Source organism: Pelodiscus sinensis, chromosome 5, assembly GCF_052426305.1.
Source record: "Pelodiscus sinensis isolate ZL-2025 chromosome 5, ASM5242630v1, whole genome shotgun sequence".
NCBI lineage: Eukaryota > Metazoa > Chordata > Testudines > Trionychidae > Pelodiscus > Pelodiscus sinensis.
Genome location: NC_143056.1, coordinates 114,674,158 through 114,693,908, shown reverse-complemented (window position 1 = coordinate 114,693,908; position 19,751 = coordinate 114,674,158). Strand labels below are relative to the sequence as shown.

The 19,751-nt window shown below is 46.3% G+C and overlaps 1 protein-coding gene across 3 annotated transcripts in view; it reads left to right on the top strand.

The window, feature by feature from the left end:
- Positions 1–716: 716 nt before the first annotated feature.
- The window catches only part of PTPN5 (protein tyrosine phosphatase non-receptor type 5), a 164,158-nt gene continuing 145,123 nt past the window's right edge, over positions 717–19,751 (top strand). The window contains exon 1 of one of the 3 annotated variants that reach the window (XM_075928115.2): positions 717–832. The gene's annotated coding sequence lies outside the window, so the exon portion shown is untranslated. Of the gene's footprint in view, positions 833–980; positions 1,097–1,725; positions 2,005–19,751 lie in introns of those variants that run through there. The other 2 variants (XM_075928116.2, XM_075928117.2) reach the window with 2 other exon arrangements.

The following is a 19,751-nucleotide window of genomic DNA, read 5'->3' as shown; positions in this document are numbered from 1 at the left end:
GAGCGCGGCTTTCATGGGGGTGGTGGGCGGCTGTTGTTGCTGCTGCGCCAGCCTTGCAGCTCTTCCCAGGGGCATCTGCATAGACAGGGGGAGTCAGTCCTGCACCACACACCTGCTCTGTGGGGATCGCCTCCCCCATCTCTGGCTGTGAAACCATCTCAAACAATGAAGGGGGGAAACTTCCCTGCAGCAGAGGTTCTGCCTAGCTAGCCCCCAGGGTCCAGCCATGACTGAGCTGCCTTTGCCTTCCATGGGGCCGGAGGGGGGGAGGTTAGCAGCAGGCAGGCGGGGTTGGGGAGCTTGGCGCTGGGTGCTCTGCAGCCTTGGGATGCAGAGTCAGGAGGCGCGGGGCGCTTGGCAGTATGGAGAGGGGCTGCTGTGTGGAAGGAGGCTTCCCCATGGGGAACCGCGCTGAAGGGGTAGGGGCGGCTGGAGAGTCTTCGCAGGGTGTAACGGGAGCTACGGAGCCTTGCCCGGTGGCGGGGAGGATGCTTCGTGCCCGTGTAGTGGGGCTTTATACTGTGGAGGGGGTGTGACGCGGCTCAGGGGCTGGGGAAGTTTTGCATGGGGTGGCGTGTGGGGGGGGGGGGAGCGTTGCAGCTTCCAGGGGAACGAGACAGCAGCGTTTGCGGGCTGTGCAGGCTCGGGGGTTGCAATGGGGGGTGGAGCTCTGCCGTGTGCTAGGGGGACTGGCCGCGCGCGGCAGGGTGGGGGGCTTCGCCGCCTGCATGGAGCCGGAGGGGGGAGGGGGCTGCGCGCGGTGTGTGCAGGACACACACACATGCCCTCGCGTCGCCTTCCCGCTCCCTGCTGGGCTGCGCTCTCCTGCGGCGTGAGTGGGGCTCTTTGTGCGCCCGGAGCGGGGCCGGGGAGGCGGGGGGGGGGGGGAAAGGGGGCTGTGGCGCGCCGGGGCTGGGGGGCAGCATGCACTGCAGCGGCAGCGCTGCGGGGAGCCCTGGGGAAAGGAGGCGTGGGGAGGGGGGGAAGTAAGGCGAGAAGAGGCTGGTTGTGCAGCGCGGCGGCGGCTCCCGGGAGCTAGGGGACCAGCTTGCGCTGCACGGCTGGAGCGAGGGGCAGGATCGTGCTGCACTGGCTGGTTCGTGCGCGTTCGTCCGGGCTCTGTGTGTGTCTGTGTGCGCTGCACTGGATGCCTTCCCCCCCGCCGCGTCCCAGCTCCATCTCGCCCTGCTGGCTGCTCCGCCTGCTGCTGCTGCACGCTGAGCGATGCACCAGCAGCCTCAGCACCGGGCAGGGCTAGGGACCTGGAAGGGGGGAAAGGGGTTGCTTCACCTTGGAGGGCGAGCAGCCGCGAAATAAATCCCCATTGATGTTGAATAGGGTCTGTTTTTTGCGGGGGGGCGGGGGGGAGCCCAGGATGCAGGGCAGCAGCTCCGATTTCCCTGCATCTGGCTGTAAATTTGCAAGGACCATTAAAGGCGGACGGATGGATTCCGAGTGATCGATAAGACCCATTTTCTGCATCTCTGTTTACCTCCCTAGGCACCAATACTTAGGGGAGTGCGGACCACCCCTCCCCCCCCGCTTTTCGTCCAGCCTTTTCCAGCTGCGAACTGGAGCTGGGGTTTTCTGGCGTATGTGTAGGAGGAGGGAATTGTTTTCAATAGAAAAAAATCAAAAGTAACGCGTTAAAAATACAAATCCAACCCAGGACGTCTAGTTGTTGAACGGGTCTTGCAGGCTAAACATAATGCAGCTGGCGGGACCCAGGGTTGGGGGAAAACGGGTTTCGAATCACATCCTGGGTGGTTAACCTGATAACTACTCACTGCAGTAAAATATTAACCACGGCAACAGCTTTGCGATGCTCTCCTGGAATAATGCTGCCTTGCGAACTGATGTGACAGTGAACGCCATGGTCGACTGTCACTTTCTTCTAGAAGGCAGTGCTGAGAGCAGGAAAGGAGAGGCACTGAAGTTCTGGGAAGCTGGGGACTGGAAGTTCTGGGAAGCTGTGCAGTTGCAGGTCTGCTTGGTGGATTGCTGGTAAGGGTTTTTGAGGGCACAAAGCAGAGGGTGGAACAGAACAGTGAGTGTAGCCAGTTTATTGGCTTGTTTATAGTTAAACAGTTTTAAAAACGTGGTGATTTTTCATATGGTCATCAGAGTGGAATAGGTCTTTCTGTAAAGGGGTAATTGTTACATCACAATTGGGAAAGAAGACTAAATCAGTATTTTAGATCTCTTGCATTACACAGTTATTACTACATTAAATTCCTTACATTGATTTTAGTAGAGCGATTCCGATTGACAGCACCTGGAGGATCTGGGCCCTTTGCATGTTTTAGATTAATCTATGACAGATTTCAAAGAAATGCCTGAGCAATATCCTCTCTTTGTGTCATGATAGCCATGTGTACTTAGGGCAGCATTTGTTGGCTCCACTCAGATCAAACAGTTTAAGAACTTACTTCTTGAATGAATCATATACATTAACAATTAGATTCAGATCGCTAATACAGAGCTCTCATAGACTTCAGTAGGCAGGGTATTCATCACTCAAGGCAAAATTTTGTCCTTTGATATTTTAATCCAACATAAACCTCTACACTTGTTTTCTGACATCCAATTATGAATGCAGAGATGAGCAGACAGTATAACACTTTTAAAGATAATTGTATCGAAACATTGGGTTTAAAAGATTTATAGTAGAGTCACTTCCACTTAATGCCTCAGGGGTCTTATGTTCTAGTTGCAATCAGTGGGCATTTTGCCATTGACTTACTTGGGAGCAGAATGGGAACCCACGAACCGGGTGTTTTAAACACATATATACAAGATGACTCCCACAATCAAGCATTTGGACCCTAAATGTGTGACTTTGTTTTGCTAAAATGAATTAGGAGGAGTTCTCTTTCACAGTACTGATCTTTGGTAGAGACCCACTGTCCAGGCGGAGTATAGCATTACTGCCAGTAATTTGAGGTCTGAACCTGTAAAGAACATTCATTACAAGTTACAATGAGATCTGCCAGCTAGATGTCATACAGGTGAAGCAAGAATGTTTAATAGCATTTAAACTGTGACCACATACATCGATGGAACACTGTTAAACTAAAATGAGACAGAAAATGCCTTTTTCCATCTAACTAAAATAAAGCCAAATCCTTTGCTAAAATGTCACGGGTGTATTTATATGCCACTTTTTTTAGCCCAGTCCCTGATATTTCCATGAGACAAGGGCCATTTTGCTGTGTAGAATTTTAAAAAATGCAAAGAAATAAAAGGAAGCCCATCTCCATGTTTCTTAACTTTGCAGTGTGCTAGAGCTCAGTTGATTGGTTGAAAAAAGGAGGGTTAAGCGGTAGCCATGGGAGGACATGTCTACACTAGGAAATTATTTCAAAATAATTTATTTTGAAATAATAACTCCTGAAATAACTATTTCAAAATAGCATGTCCACACTACAGGGAAGCCTCAAAATTAGTCTGAGGCAGACTCCCTTAATGTGGACATGCTACCTCAACTTAGAGCCCCAAGAAGCACTTTAGGGAGTCATTACTTTGAATGACTTTGGGGAGTAGTTATTTTAAAATAGCAGCAGAGTGTCCATGCTACTGCTATTTCAAAATAGCTGTTTTGAAATAAACGTTTTTCCTCGTGGAAAGCAGGAGTTATTACTTCGAAGTAACCAGACCCTTATTTTGAAATAACGGGCTTGGTAGTAGTAGTGTAGACCAGGGCAGAGAGACCCCTGGAGGCTATGTACCACTTCTGTCTGTGATGCTGCTATCCTTCATGTATCATCTACTCCTGCATGAGTGTTACTGTGATTATTTACATAGGCCACGTCTACACTACAGATAAGATCAAAGCAGCCACAGTAGATCTTTGGGGGTTTGAATTAGCGGGTCTAGTGAAAGACATGCTAATTCAAACTGAGAGGGGCGCTCCGTCGATGCAGGTAGTCCTGCTTCTGTGAGGAGTAAGGGAAGTCGAAGGGAGAATGTGCTCCTTTCAACTTCCCGCAGTGTGGATGGCACCAACATTTAATTTAAGATACTTCAACTTAAGTATTTTAAGATAGCTGAAGTTGCTTATCTTAAGTCACACTTATCTCCTAGTGTTGACCAGGGAGTATGTTTTAAGTAGCATCTAAAGGCCCCTACAAAGAGCTGTATTCCATTGTGCAAGGCACTGTACAGACATGTTAAGAGACAGCCTGGTCCTAAGGAATTTACAACCTAAACAGACAGGACTGATACCGGGAGTATACCGTTTTTACAGATGGGGTCTGAGGTGAAGAGAGGGGTGATTTGCATGAGGTCAAATAAGTCTCTATGTGGAGTCAGGAATTCTACTCCTGAATGAATCTCAGCCACAACAGCAGCCTTCTTTCCTGTTGTCATGCCATTCTTCTATTCAAAACTAGCATGCGCAGGAAGAGGCAATGCAGATTATATTGAAGTTCACTACACATCCAAGTAGCTGCACCTAGCACCAGGCAGAAATTGCCGGCAGACAGTGTGCATGTTGGCAAAGCGCACCTGTACAGCCACTGATACAAGTAAATACAGCTGGTGGCCTCAAAAGATCTGTTAGATAATAGCTAGGTACGTACTGCTATATTGCAACTGGCAAAAAATATACAGGCTTATTGATTACATGGAGCAATTTCCAGGATCCAGCAGTTCATAAGCTTCTCTCACATACTCACTTCAGTATCAGTGCACTGACTACTCTTACACCTAAGGCCTAGAGCTATGCATGACAAGAAGAAAAGGACTGTGCTTATGTAAATGTGCCACTTGACTTTATGCCTCCAAATTCCTGTGCCATATCTTTTTAGCATACAGGAGCTGTTCTTCCAGACTGGTAGCTAACTTGTGCTGCTGTGCAGCTGTTTGGCCAATGGAGAATAGGGGGTAGCTGATCTAGGGCTTGGCACAGTTCCTTTCAACATTGGATATGACAACTCTTTGTCCTCCATGGTGTGGAACAGCTTGAGGATGTGTAATTGAGTCAGTGACAATGAATTGCTGTATACCATGTGCATGCAAATCGTTCCTAGGTCTCTGCAGCATAATGCTCTGCAAAATCATGTACCAAGAGGAGCCCTTAATAATTAACTACTCATTTAAGTCATTCATTTTTATTTGAAAATGCTTGTCATATTGAATGGAATAGTAGACTAAAAAAGTAGATACATGGGGTAGGGATGTAAAATCCTGCTTACTCAGTTAACCAGTTAAACCTTAGGTTTAAGTGGTTAACCAATTAAAGAGAGCTCGCTTTATCCCTTTCCCCACATGCTGGGCTGCCACTGCTGGCCAACACCACGTAGGAGGGATGATGGCTTCTGCTCCCTGCTTGGCCTCCATTTCCCCCAATCCCAGTTGATCCGTTAGTTCACATCCCTAACATAGGGCCATATGAATGCAGAGTTACTTGGCAACTATTAAGGTCTGATCCAAAACCTGTAGAAGTCACTGAACCCTCCCCACATTCCCCCCCCCCCCCAAACTCCAAACCAAACCAAACAAAAAACCACCACCCCAAAAAAACAACACCTCTCTCCTTGGCTAAAATAGAAACTTCCATTCCAAAGTAAATGTCCACATACAAACTTGCACCAAACTAATTACATTGGTTCTAGAGAGCCAATTTAGTTAAGCCATTGCAAAATTTGTGTTACACTAGTAGCTCATAAAATTCAAGAATTGGTTTAAATGTCCTAAGGAACAGATTGTAATTCCTAATAGGCCCAAATTCTCATTTAGGAAAAGGCCCCTTTCAGTCCAAAGCAGGACTAATGTCAATGAGAATAAACCTGATATGTGGGGCTCTAGCTGCACAAAATAGGCAGTATTATTCTTACTGAAGATAATAAAATGTCCATGGCTCCCAGTTAATGTGCAACATGCTTTTAAAGAAATAAGCTACAACAGACAGTGCAGTTTTGGATGATTAGACTAGAGCATAACTCCACTGGTATTTGTAAGGCACAAGGCTGAAGGCCAAGTAGCTTTAATCACCTGGGAAGTGCTATAATTGCCTTGAAATGCAGTGCCTGGGATGGCTTGCTTCCATTATGAAATGGAATTTAGACCTTTATGCAAAAATAGGTAAGGAAAAGAGAAATGTGACTTTACTGTGTATTCTAGAACTGGAGGTGAATGACATTGACAAACTGTCTAAAATTCTATGGTCTGCCAAGACTTAAAAAGAGCTTTCCTAATCTTTCAGTCATGGGAGTTAGTCAACTCTTGCCTGTATTAGGGACATGTGATAAGTTATACTAGTGAGAGACTTAAAGAAAAGGGTAAAAAAATTCATTTGTCTTAATTATAACAAATGCTTGTTCCTGGCACTCTCCCATTTGTACTGTCTTTTAAAAGGAGAAATCATTTCTTTCAAAGGCTATGTCTACACTGTAAGGCTATTTCGGGATACCAGAGGTATACCTCTGGTATCCCGAAATAGCCACCCTGCGCCCAAGGAACATACCTGTTATTTCGAAATATTTTTCGAAATAGTGGACGCGCTATTTTGCCATCCCCGTAAATCTCGTTGCAGGAGGAATAAGGGATGGCTTGAAATAGTACTTTATTTTGAAATTTGGCGCCATGTTGATGTGCCAAATTTCAAAATAGCCTGTTTTGAAATAAAATCAAAATAAGATATGCAATTTGCATAGCGTAAATTGCGTATCTTATTTCAATTTTAGAGTGCAGAGTAGACGCACCCAAATTTTCACAAATGGCATTGGAGGAGGAAAGCGAGTGTTAGTTTTTGCTGGTAGCTCTTAGCTCCCTTGAATCTGAACCTCTCCTTAAGATAGATGCACACAGAGAAGGAGAGAAGAAGATAGCAAGAGACAGGAACACGCAGCTTCTGTCTGAGGCTTTAGTTTAGTTATTGGAAGACTACAGGCACAGTACCTATCCAATTATCCACTCCTGGGTTTTGGCTTTATTCCCCTGGCTGTGGAAAGTGGTTAAGTTGTTTTGATTTTCCTCTAGCCAGTCTGTTAGACAAGCCATTACAAGGCTAGATTTGTCCTGGTTTGCCACAGTAGATAGATAGTAAAGAAAGGTTAGCATGGAGATTAACACATTAGGATTGGATAATGGCTTTAGGTGCACACGTTAGGAATTGTGCAAGACAAACCACAGAATTGGTAATGTCACTTAGTTCCTTCTCTTTAGCTGCTCTGCTGAGAAGTATTCAGGACTGGGAAAAAAGACCCATGGACATGATTATTAGAGGTCCCAGCATCTGGTTGTATTAAGGCCCATGGAGACAGTGATGCTGGCTGAAGTGATAAGTGTGACGCTACCCATAAGGGCCTTGCCATCCTGAGTCTGTTGCCAAATGCTCTCTCAGGCCCGTATGCAGGACTTTCTGTGTTGGGGAGTGTGCTTTCTTTGTAAATGTGGACTGCAAGGGTGTGAGTGCTTCCCCTTATGGTCCCCCAAGTAAGCAGGGAAATCAGCCCCCAGCTGGCCAGAGCATGGTGGGGGAGGCTCAGACAGTGTGCTGCTTGTACATTCCCCTGGCTGGCCGGGCTTTTGCATCCTTCGCATCCCCACTGTGTATGGGCCTGTCTCTGAAAGCAATGTCATTAGCGGGCAGCCTTGTCCCATCAAGATAAACAGTAAAATGGTTCTTATGGGCTGTTTGTGGACACCCTTGAAAAATGTGGCTTGTTGTGGTAGCAATTTTGCATCTTCAGCAAAAGTCTGAAAGATGTCCATTCTTGGATTTCTTTTAGCCCAAGAAAACCTCAGTTAACTACAGTCTCATCCACTCTGTGCTTTCTTTCAGCAATCCATTTGACATAAGACTGTATGTAGTATAAATGACTTTCCTTCTACGTAGGTTGGAAAATTTAAAATGTTAACCAATTATAGGGGTTAAAAAATTATTAATAAAACAAAACAAATCAACCCACCAAACAAGCAAAACAAACAAACAAACAAAAAATCCCAGTGCAACTTTCAATGTTAGCAGCCTAAATTTCAGCCTGGTTTATACTCCTGTGCAGCCATATGACTTACAGGATCAAGATGTGCGCATCTGAGGGCAGTGTTTGGAGATACGGGTTCACTGGAAATAATCAAGGCTTGGATTAAGGGGGTGCAGTTGAATTAGTTAGATTAATGTATATTGAGGAGGGTTCAAGAGCTCCTCTTGCTAGGTCTGACATTGCGTTCTTCAGAGAATAACTCCCACTTAAGGTTGGTGCAGTGGTTTCCTGTTTTATTTAGCCTTTCATCTTACTATGCAGACTTTCTTTACATCTCCTCCTTGTTCTGCTCAACTTTGCTCACACTCTACCACTGCTTTTTGTTCGTGGCTGTGATGTAGGAATCAGACTTGTCCCTCACTTACCCTGTGGTACACTCAGTAGAAGTTCTGTAGCTGGAACTTGTTTTTTTGAAATCCCTTGCAGCAAGGTACAAGCAGGTGGATGAAACGTGAGGAAGGGTGGGAAAGAGGAGTGGGTGCTGCCTAGGGATGTTAAATTTAGATTAATTAACAAATCAAATAGCTGATGGGATTTCCATCAACTATTCGATGAGTTGATAAGGGCGCCTCTTCCTTTGAACTGTAGCGGGGGATAGGGGAGGGAGATTCCCCCACGGACTCTGTGCTCCCTGCAGGGCTTCTGCTTTTGAAAAGCAGAATCGCAGCAGAACCGGTGTGAGCAGAAACTGCTTCAGTCCCTCTTCATGCCATTTCCCGCTGTGCCTCTACTGCCCCTGTGCCCCACGGAGGTGGTGCTCTGGGCAACCGGCTTTTAATCTGGCTCCCCCCAGCACCGGCTCCTGCTTCCTTCACCTTGCTGCCTCTCTTTGATAGTTGCATCACTAGTCAACTATCCGATAAGCTTATGCTTATGCTCAGGGCTTGACGAATGGCAGCGAAAACCGCTCGCCAGCCCCGTACTGCACATGCACAAGAGCCGGATTGCACATGCGCATGCCGCAAATGAATGGGGTGCGCGGCTGAAATTTACTCGCCACAGGCAAGTAGCTTGTATTATTTGTCGAGCCCTGCTTATGCTTATCAGCTAGTCGACTAGTTGCTTACATCCATAGTGCTGCCATTTACACTTTGGTTCTGTGGCTCTCAGGAGCCCCTCTATTAGGGATGTATGAACGAGTAACCGGTTACTCAGTACCTGGAAGCAGTCCCACACCCATGGTTGGCCACAGGCAGAGGGCTGCTGTAGCCGCACAGAGCTGCTGCCTTCTGGCTCCACACAGGACTGTTACTTTTGGCCCATGCGGGGCCACTCCAGCCCAGCCATGGCGGGCAAAGGTGGTGGTCATGCTCCAGCCGAGCTGTTCCCCTTTGTCAGGGAGTGAGGGGAAAGTGCACAGTTTTCTGCATTCCTCACTCTGGAGGGGAAGCACATGGCAGACAAACCTGGACCTGCCTCATCTGAGGGACATGCACCTATTCCCTGGTGGTGCCTGCTGGAGCTGCAGTGGCCATGGAGAGGTGCTTCTCCCATGGCCCCAAGCTGCTGCGATGAGAGAAGGCTGGGTTAGTCTTCTCTCCCCAGGACAGCCTGCACACTGAATCCGATCCTGAACTGAGGCCGGTAGATGCCACTGCTTTACAAATAATAATGTTCAGAAAACGCCACAATATTGTAACTCACTAAGTACCATGTAGTTTCACTCTCTGCAGAGTATTTGTTGGATTATAATAGTACAGCCCAGTACTTGTTTTCTGCAAAATAGTTGCCCCAGTTCAGACTCACATTCCCATCATGATATGCAGGATGTAGCCAAATGCTGTCTCTGGGATTTTGAGTAACTCTTACAAGACCCGATATACCAATAATGTGCACATTACGTTTAATATTCTAAATGGAGTGAATTTGTTTTTGTCTTTAGGTAATGTTAATTTACTTCTGATGTAATGATCCTTCCTAACTTGATTTCAGGCATTTCTAATGTACCCATCGCTTTGGCATTTAGACAATATGTATATACCCTTATTTATCCCCATCAAAATGTTTACACAGACACGGATACATTACCATGAACTCCTAGCTCTGAAACAGGCTCTCCCTAAGGGCATAAACAACACTCTTGCAATATAGATTGATTCTGATCTCTTGCACAGGAGAAGACAACTAGCACTTTCAGAATAGCCAAGTTAGTCCCCTGGAGGCATAGGGTTGAATGCTTAAAAAAAAGGTTCTGTCCCCCTATGGTTTAATACTTAATGCAAACTCCGTATTCTTACATGCCACCGGTTCTGTGATTTGTTTAGAAAGCCACAGTTACAACTACTAATGGTTGATGTGAAGTGAATATAATGCATCTTCAGAACACATTACCATTTATAGACAACCTCTTTGGGTTTGCCCGCTGCACATGGCCTTGCTCTGGAATTTTGCTGGTATCACTGGGATATATACAGCTAGTATGTTATTTAGACAAGATGATACAAACTGCAGTCCCTGCTCATTCTCTGGTAAACCACACTGGTACAGATCAGTCTGAATCTATTTCTGCCATTTACATGTGTCATTTATACATCACTAGAAGATTTACCTGGCGTTGCTTGGATCCTTAGATAGATTTTGTTTTTCTTCATTTAAATCATTGTTCTGGAAAGGGGTGTAATAGTGTAGTCAGTTAACCGATAGACTACATGCATTCCCCTCCCATCCCCAGCAGTACATTTTTTAGCAGGCTGGCCAGCAGCCTGTCTCAGGCCTGGCTTGTGCTGGGTCCAGGTCTTACCCCCACAGTGGCTCTGCATTTAAAAGTGCTTTAGGAGATAGGCAGGCAGGTAGCCCGGCTCAATTCTGGCTCACGCCGGGTCCAGGAGCTCAGACCTGCCCTCCCCCAACGGGTTGCTGCCACACCTGTATCAGAGGCAGCATCACAGGGTGACAGGCAGCTGCTCCATGAGGGGAGCTGGTTTTTAAACTGGCTTTCTTCACGGACCAGCTCTTGCCTGGCACCATTTGTTGCTGCCTCTGTATCAGAGGCAGCAGTGTGGAGTGGCAGAAGGTTTCTCAGGAGTGAGGCCAGATTGCACTGGCTGCTAGTCCCGCCCCCAGGGATACACAATAGTCAAGTAACTGATAAGAATTCATGAGGTTACTCAACTATACAATTAATTGACATTTAACCCCTAGTTCTGCAGTGGGGCTGGGGATAAGGAGTTCAGTATGCATGTTGCCCCAGGGAGAGAGGATAATCCTAGCTCTCTCTCATTGCAACAGCTTGGGGCCAGGTGAGAAGCACCTGTCCATGGCCACTGCAGCTCCAGTGGGCCTAGCTGGGGTAGGGGAGCATCTCCCCTGGCTGGGGGGGCAGACAGACAAACAGACACACAATTAGAAAAGCTCTCTGAAATATATAGTAGTTAGCTGTCCCTTTCTCCACCCCTGCTCCCCGCTGGCCCAGTGGGGTGAGAGCTGTCCTGCTCCCTATCTCTGGTCCCTTACTGCTCCCTGTTTTTATTCTGCTGTATAACTGACACTCCTGCCAGCCCCCAACCCCCCTTTTCATCTTATGACAAAAAAATCCAGGCACATCTCATTGTCCAGGCACAACCACAGCCTGACCTTGCTTTAAGTTAGGATAAGAGGAAGTTGCCTACCAAATTTGGCGGTCTTAGCTCTTATTGTTGAGGAGGAGTTCGTGAACAAGCAGACTCACAGCCAGACAGACAGATTAGGTAGTAAGATTAGATTTACACTAACATTCTCAGTATGGCCCATAGATTTTTTATAGATCAGCTTTCACTGAAAATACTATATAGTGTTCACAACTCAGCAGACAAGTCAGCAGTTTGGTGTAAGGATGGGAATGGGTAGTTGGTAAGCATCACCCTTAGTAGGTGATGCTTACCAGTTCTAGTTAACCAGCAGGGGCTGGGGCAGCCTCCCACCCACTGCAGACAGGGGTTGCTCCTTTGAGCGCAAGCAGAGATGCTCCAGCCCAGCCAGAGCAGCTTCTGACCACAGAAAGGGGGAGGGCACTCCCTGCGCATGGCTCTGTTTAATTGGTTCACCAGTTAAGCATAACTTCAACCAGTCAACTAATTAAATGGGATTTTACATCCCTAGGTTAATGCAAACTAAGATTAATCCTTTAAGTAATGGCTAGAAGATAGTTTCCCCAAATTCCCAGAGCATAGTGCAAGCATAAGATGACACTTGAGCATTGTCTGAAATAGTGAGTCTCATAGGGACAACAAGGTGTCCCCAAATTTTCACAAGTAAAGTTACTAGATTTGAGAAAATAATTTGATATTGGGCCAGATGCAGCTCTTACCACCTGTTCAATTCCATTGGGCTAAATGCCAGCCAGTTACACTAGTATTAATATGGAGTAACCAAGTTGGCTTTGGTGATCCAGATTTTGAGCTTCTTTATACTGATGCAATTAGACTGACTGCCTTAAAATCTGTTCTAGGTTTACACTGTTTTGCCTAAAATCACAATCTGGACCACTATTTTAAATATGTTGCATCTTAGGAAAATAGTAAAAAAGCAAGCTAAGAAACACGGATTTTAAGTTTAATAATATATCAAAGGTTTGTTTTACCTGGACAAAGCAACCCCCCTCTACAAAAAGTGAATCTTCTGGTGCAACATATGAAAGTTGGGGGCAAGGGTAGGAGGTGGGGACTTGCAATTTCCCACAGTTACTAAACTTTCCATATCACGAAGGAACTATGTTTGCTGTCATCCTGAGCCTGCAGGCTACTCTATGTGGATGATCTTGGCAAAATCAGATGTTAACTTCACTGGGGCTCTTTGCAAGCACCAAGGCCAGCCACCGGAGAGCAGTTTACAAGATCGGGGACTTATGACAATTGAAAAGGAAAACAGCATACTGCAAGTTGTAACTCTTGTTAAATATAGAGTACAAAAATAGCATCACACATGGCAGATTGCTAAGTGTTGAAAGGGAAAAAAAATCAATGTTAATACTTTCCACTGAATGTTCAATGTAGTTATTGGGTTTAGATTCAACCATTTTTAAAAGTGCAGGAATTTCATCTCAGGCTTCCATTTCCTTTCACCTTCATCTTACGGTTTATACACAAGCATCAACAATGAGGAGTGAATGCAGAAAACAACCTTACAAAGCATATTTCTATTTGTAAATCACCAGGGACAAAATGCTCTCATTCTAGTCATACATGATGATGGCCCCAAGAGAAGCAAGAAGATGGGTATATTTGGTTGGAAAATTTAGGGCTTGTCTACACAGCAAAATTATGCCAGTATAACAGTACAAATCTCTGTGGTGACACTGATTTACTCTGGCATATATTGTTATAGCAGGAAATTTCCTTCCGTAGACAAGCCCATAAAAATCTTCTGCTCCTCTGATGGTTCAGTCATGTATAAATCCAGAGAACGACAGGAGAATCCAGGAGTAATATCAAATACTAGTATGAGAATAAGCGCCAACAAGACAAATATCTCATAAGCCATAAGAGATATGTACATTGTACTTTGGTAAACAAGATACAAGAAATGTGGGGACCAATTCTCCACTGCTTTGTATGATGTGTATTCACTTAACCATTTTGCACAGCTGTAAAAAATGCGTTCCAGTCAGAATGGTTGCAGTTTTCATAGATAGGAATGTACCTGGTGTCAATCCAGTAGAGAATCAGGCTCATAACATTTGTACACAGAATTGAAATCAGCAGACTTAGGGCAAGGTAATGGATCAGAATCTTGGCTTGATGTTTTGCATTTCCTTTGTCTAGGATGCCAACCCTTTATTCATCTTCAGGGGATCAAAATCAGAGTGAATGTTAGTGTAAGTTACATGTCACTAAGTCTATGTCTACACTGGCGGGTTCTTGCGCTAGAAATATGCAAATGAGGCTAAGCGTAGAATATCGCCGAGCCTCATTTGCATGCCTAATGAGCCGCCATTTTTGCGGAAGAGGCTTTTGTGCCAGAAGGAGCATCTACACTGCCCCTTCTTGCGCGAGAAAAACCCTCTTACACAATGCCGTTATTCCTGAAAATAATCAGCGTAGCGGCATTGCAGCGTAGCGGCATTGTGCAAGAAGGGGTAGTGTAGACAGCTCCTTCTGGCGCAAGAGCCTCTTCCGCAAAATGGCGGCTCATTAGGTATGCAAATGAGGCTCAGCGATATTCCATTCTTAGCCTCATTTGCATATTTCTGGCGCAAGAACCCACCAGTGGGTTATTCCACGCTTAGCCTCATTTGCATATTTCTGGCGCAAGAACCCATAGCCCAATGTTAGATCGATCCTGTGAATGGATGCATGAGCTAGAAGATTTTCTGCTTGGTGCAGAATCTAGCTTTAAGTATGAGGAATGTAAATGTAGTTTTAAATACATGTGGAATGACTAGAAGTAGGGAGCATGCAGAAAAGTATTGCAAGAAACAATCGAAGGGAGGCTGAAAGGAGATGTGGAATAATAAGGATTTTTTTTTAATTTGACCTGTTTATAGATTAGAAAGTGATTGTAGCTTTTTTGGCAAAGTCAAAAAGCATTTTTGTTCTGTTATTTATAAGGATGTTAAGAGGCGGGTAGTTCGTTATTCATGTAGTCAATAGAACTTTTATTGACTACATGATTAATCAATAAGGAAAGAAGCGTTCAGTCGTGGCTTGCACCAGGTCCGGGAGCTACTCCCATTGCAGCTCTGCAGTTTAAATATAGTAAGATCCAGACACGCAGGCAGCTGGGACCCCCCTCCCACAGACAGGGGCTGCTGTCAGAGCATCCTCTGCCCATGGCGAGCCTGGGCTTCCCACAGGCACTGGCTGCTTCGGGGCAGTCCTCCCCCCATCCCGGGGTGAGGGGGGAGGCAGCACTGTGGAGAAAGTCCTGGGGGGAACCAGCTTTTAAGCTGGCTCCCCCCTATCACTGGCTCCTGCTTCCTCCTGCCCCGCCCACTAGCTCTGATACAGAGGTAGCAAGGGAGGGGGGGGGTGAGTAGTCTATTCGACTAACCGATAAGCCTAGGCTTTTCGGTTAGTCAACTAGTCGACTACTCGTTTACATGTCTAGTTCTTTAATAACTATCAAATATTTCTATTTGTTGCGGAATTCTTTAATACAATTATTTTAAAAAGAAGTATTTGAGTCCCCTTAAATTTCATAAATAAGAGTTCTCAATTTAGATTTTTTTTTAAAATCCCACTTTATGACTATGCTGACCTATCAGAACACTGAGGGTGAGGGGCACAATAACTCAAATACACAGATGAAACCTTACACATTTAGCAGGGCAACCAACTGATTTTTTTTGTTAAAAATTCATGTTTTTTAGAGTTTTACAGATCTTATAAAGAAGTTTAACTGTTTAATTTAAAGTGTCTATTTTAAAAAGAGACCAAATTTTGATTAAGACATTTTTCATTGGAAGTATTTGATTAACTCCAGTTATTGTATACCTTCTTGAACCTTCTTTTTGGGAATTGCTGTTGCTACCGTCCCTGTTTTGCCTCTAAGCATCTTCCAGACCAATTTAGAGCTCATCCTTCAAAGGTTTATGCTTGTGCTTAACTATAACCACAAAACAGAGTCCCATTCAAGACAAAGTGCCATTTACATTGCTAGAATTAAGCAAATTTGTGTATGATCTATGCAGGGCTACAGTTATTTATTGTACACTTGCTTACATCAGTGAATTCACCTCTGAATTGGCCCAAGCACCCTTTTGTTAGGAGCTGTGGGTATTAGTTTTACCTCTATGACTTTAAGTAAGCTTATGTCTCAGTTTCAGTTCACTGATTTCCAATCACCCTCTGCCGGCAGAGTTTATGTCTTGCCCTCTAGGTAGGCAGGCCCATTCTTAGTGGTTGATAGTGTGGCCTTCTGGCCCAACATCAGAATCTACCCTCTCTGGGATAGCAAAAGGTCCAGGTAAGCAGAAAACATCCTTTGCTCAGCGCCCACTGTAGTCTTACTCTTTGATGCAGGGAGCCTTCCTACCATCCTCTCTAGAAGCCCTGCAAGTGCACGCACAAGGCATCAAACCCAAAGTACTGCTTTAATAGCAGACTTCTTCCTTCTGCTCTGGCTGCTTTGTCTTCACCGCCTTGGTGCAGTGTTTCATTCCACCGAACTGTTTGCCCCTCCCCACAGTTCTTTCCCCTCCTGTATCTTCAGGCCTTGAACAACTTGCTCCTCTCCAGGGTTCCTGCCTCTCACGCCTCCGTCTTCTTTCTACCACCCCCAGCCCTGTTAATAGAACATCCCACCCCAGTCTAGCCTTATCCCAGACCCTACAGAACAGGGGCAGATGTAGCCTCCTGACTCAATGGGGGCACTACACTATACTAAGAGGATGGGGCAGGAAAAGTATTAGGAGAACAGGAAGGATAGAAAGGGCCTAGGTCTGTGGGGTTTCTACCCTCTCCATGGGAATAGGGATCTGCCGTGCATGCTCCCAGTTAGGGATGTTAGCGAGTAGTTGACTACTCGCCTACCCGATAAGCATAAGCTTGTTGAGTAGTAGGGAGGTGAAGGACTAGTCGACTATCTGATAAGCAAATGCTTATCAGATGGTTGACAGGATAGTAAACTAGTCACTTCTCCCCCACTTGTTGCCTCTATCAGAAAGAGGCAGCAAGGGTGGGGGGAGAACAGGTGGTACTTCAAAGGGGCAGTGCTACTTGGAGCCTGGGGCTAGACCCTGGGCTCCACATGGCACTGCCACTTTGAAACTCCATGTGCAGCCTGGGGCCAGCTGACGTGTCCCTGGGCTGCATGTGGCATTTCAAAGTGGCAGGGCCACATGGAGCCCAGGATCAGCTGGGGACTCCCCACTAATCATGGGCCCCACGTGGCACTGCCACTTTGAAACGCCGTAGGGAGCCTGACACCAGGCTGCACGTGGTGTTTCAAAGTGGCAGCGCGATGTGGAGCCCAAGGCCAGCTAGGAAGCTAATCCCATGCTCCCTGCTGTGCTTTCGCCTTTGAAGTGTAGCAACAGCCCTTCAAAGGCAGAGGGGCCCTATCGACTAATCGAACAGTCGATGCAAAATGCATTGACTATTCGATTGGCCAATTAGTTGATATTTAATATCCCTATCAGGTAGTTGAGTGGGGTACTTGACTACTCACTTCCCCCTTCCCTTGCAGACTCTGTATGGGTATGTCTACACTAGCTCTTTAATTCGAGCTAGGTAGGCAAATGAGGCGACCGGAGTTGCAAATGAAGCCCGGGATTTAAATATTCCGGGCTTTATTTGCATGTTCCCGGCCGGTCACCATTTTGAAATTTCACTAGCCCGAACTCACTGCCACACGGCTACACGCAGCAGTGAAATGTTAATTCGAACTAAGTCCTTAGTTCGAATTAACTGTTACTCCTCGTGGAATGACAGGGACTGCTGCCTCCAAGCTACCCCAAGTGAGCAGCCCCTGCCCACAGACAACCCTGGCTGCCACAAACAGGGGCTGCTGGACTGGGCACGAGCTGGGACCAAGCAGTCCCGGTTCACGCTGGTCTGGGAAGCTGTGCCTCTGCATTTTAAATGTAGTAAGAGCCAGTGTGACCTGGGACTGCTCACTCCTGGCTTTGGGAGCTACCCCCACTGCAGATCTGCAGAGCGGCCCCTTATTGGCTAACCGTGTAGTCGATGGAAATTGTATCGACTACACGATTAGCCAGATAATTGCAATTTAACATCCTGACTCCCAATCCTGCTTCTCCCTGAGCTCCGGTCCCACTGCTGGTGATGCAATATCCCCAACCCTGCCCCTACTGCTGCACACGTGGCCTGGCAAGTTGCCTTGGCCCTGGTGCGATGATGCCAGCAGTGACGATAGTGGGATCTGAGCCCGGCTAGAGTGGGCAAGTCACTTCCTGCACTATTGAAGGTGGATGCCACATGGAAGTGGCAACGTGACCCTGTATGCTGGACCAAGTTTGAGTAAGCAGCTAATAGAAATTATAGACACTTTTCTGTGCTACAGAATGGACTAACTCAGAGCCAAAACTTAGAAAGTGTCTCATGTTTTTATCAACTTCCTGGTCACAAAGAGAGGGCGAGTCCAGCAAACACAGAACAGGTTCTAAAAAGCAGCTGGGAACTTCGTGAGCGTTGAGCTGTTAGCTGTGATAGAGATGGCAGCAGGTTTTTTTCTCCGCTCTCTGAGGAAGGAGAGCCGTCCAAGTCTGATTTCTTACTGCACTAGGTCATCAGGCTTTTCAAACAATACCTCATCGCTTCTCTAAAACAGCAGCCAGATATTCTCCACCAGTGAAGTGACAGGACAAAAGTATTTCTACAGATTCCTGGAAGGCAGTTTCCTGTGCCCTCTCAGTCTGCGGATGCCAAACATAGCCAGGGGGAGCCAAGATCAATCCATCTCACAGCATTCCTGACTCCAGCTAGTGCTGTTAGTAAATTTTCATAAGCATTTCAGTTCTTTTCTACCACCAATTGTGTGACACCAGTGCTTTGCTTAGATAGTTTAAACTAGGGGTGGCCAATCCATTATAGGCAAAAAGCCAAAATAGTGCAAAGAGCTGGGGGCAGGGGGAGGGGGAGAGTTGTCAAGCAAAAAAAAAAGGCCTGCCCCTTTAAGAAATGCATTTAGAGGCTTTTTGGCCACATTCTGCTCCTGCCAGAGGGCTCCCCTGCCCCGGTGAGCACAGGGAAGTGGGGACCATTTTCAGGGGCACAGAGACGGCTTCACAAGCCACGGGGGTGGCTTCATGAGCCGCACCCTGGGAGGGGGAAGAGCCGCATATGGCTCGCAAGCTGCATGTTGAACACGGCTGGTTTGAATCAATTGGGTAGGAGCAAGACTGAGGTTTAGCCTATACAACAAAGTTAGGTTGATGCAAATTGCCTTGTGTTGACCTATTTTTACATGTATCTACACTTAAATTTGTCTCCCACTTGTGTAAGTGAACAGTCACAGTGATGCAGTAACACGACCTCCCCAAATGGCACTAAACTGGGGTAGCTGTACTAAGATCGATGCAGGGCAAGTATAAACACTGTTACGGGCATGTCTACACTCCCACCCTAGTTCAAACTAGGGTGGTTAATGTAGGCATTCGAAGTTGCAAATGAAGCCCGGGATTTAAATATCCCGGGCTTTATTTGCATCTTGCCAGGCGCTGCCATTTTTAAATCCCCGTTAGTGCGGACTCCGTGCCCGCGGCTACACGCGGCACGGAGTAGGTAGTTCGAGTTAGGCTTTCTAATTCGAACTACCGGTACACCTCGTTCCACGAGGAAAGCCTAATTCGAACTACCTACTCCATGCCGTGTGTAGCCGCGGGCACGGAGTCTGCACTAACGGGGATTTAAAAATGGCGGCGCCCGGCAAGATGCAAATGAAGCCCGGGATACTTAAATCCCAGGCTTCATTTGCAACTTCGAATGCCTACATTAACCACCCTAGTTCGAACTAAGGTGGTAGTGTAGACATATATCCTGTATTATTTATGTTGAGCCTACCAATCTTCAAGCAGCTGTCCCAATATGTTCAACACTGACCACTGCAGTCTCAATTGTGAACGCTAATGCTCAGGGGTCAGGCTCTGGAAAGTCCTCCTTCCACTTTAAATTCCTACAAAATTTGAAATGCCTTTTCCTGATTGGCAAGCACATCCGGCAACTTTCATTTGTTGTGTGCAACTGCTCTTCTGACCATGCCAGCTACACACTCCAGATGCGCTCTGGCTTGGAGTAGACAGGAGATATCAGTGTTTTATCTGCAGCTTCTGCTATTGCAACATTAAGGGTCTCCTCTTCAACACCCTTGGAATGTCTGAGGCAGATA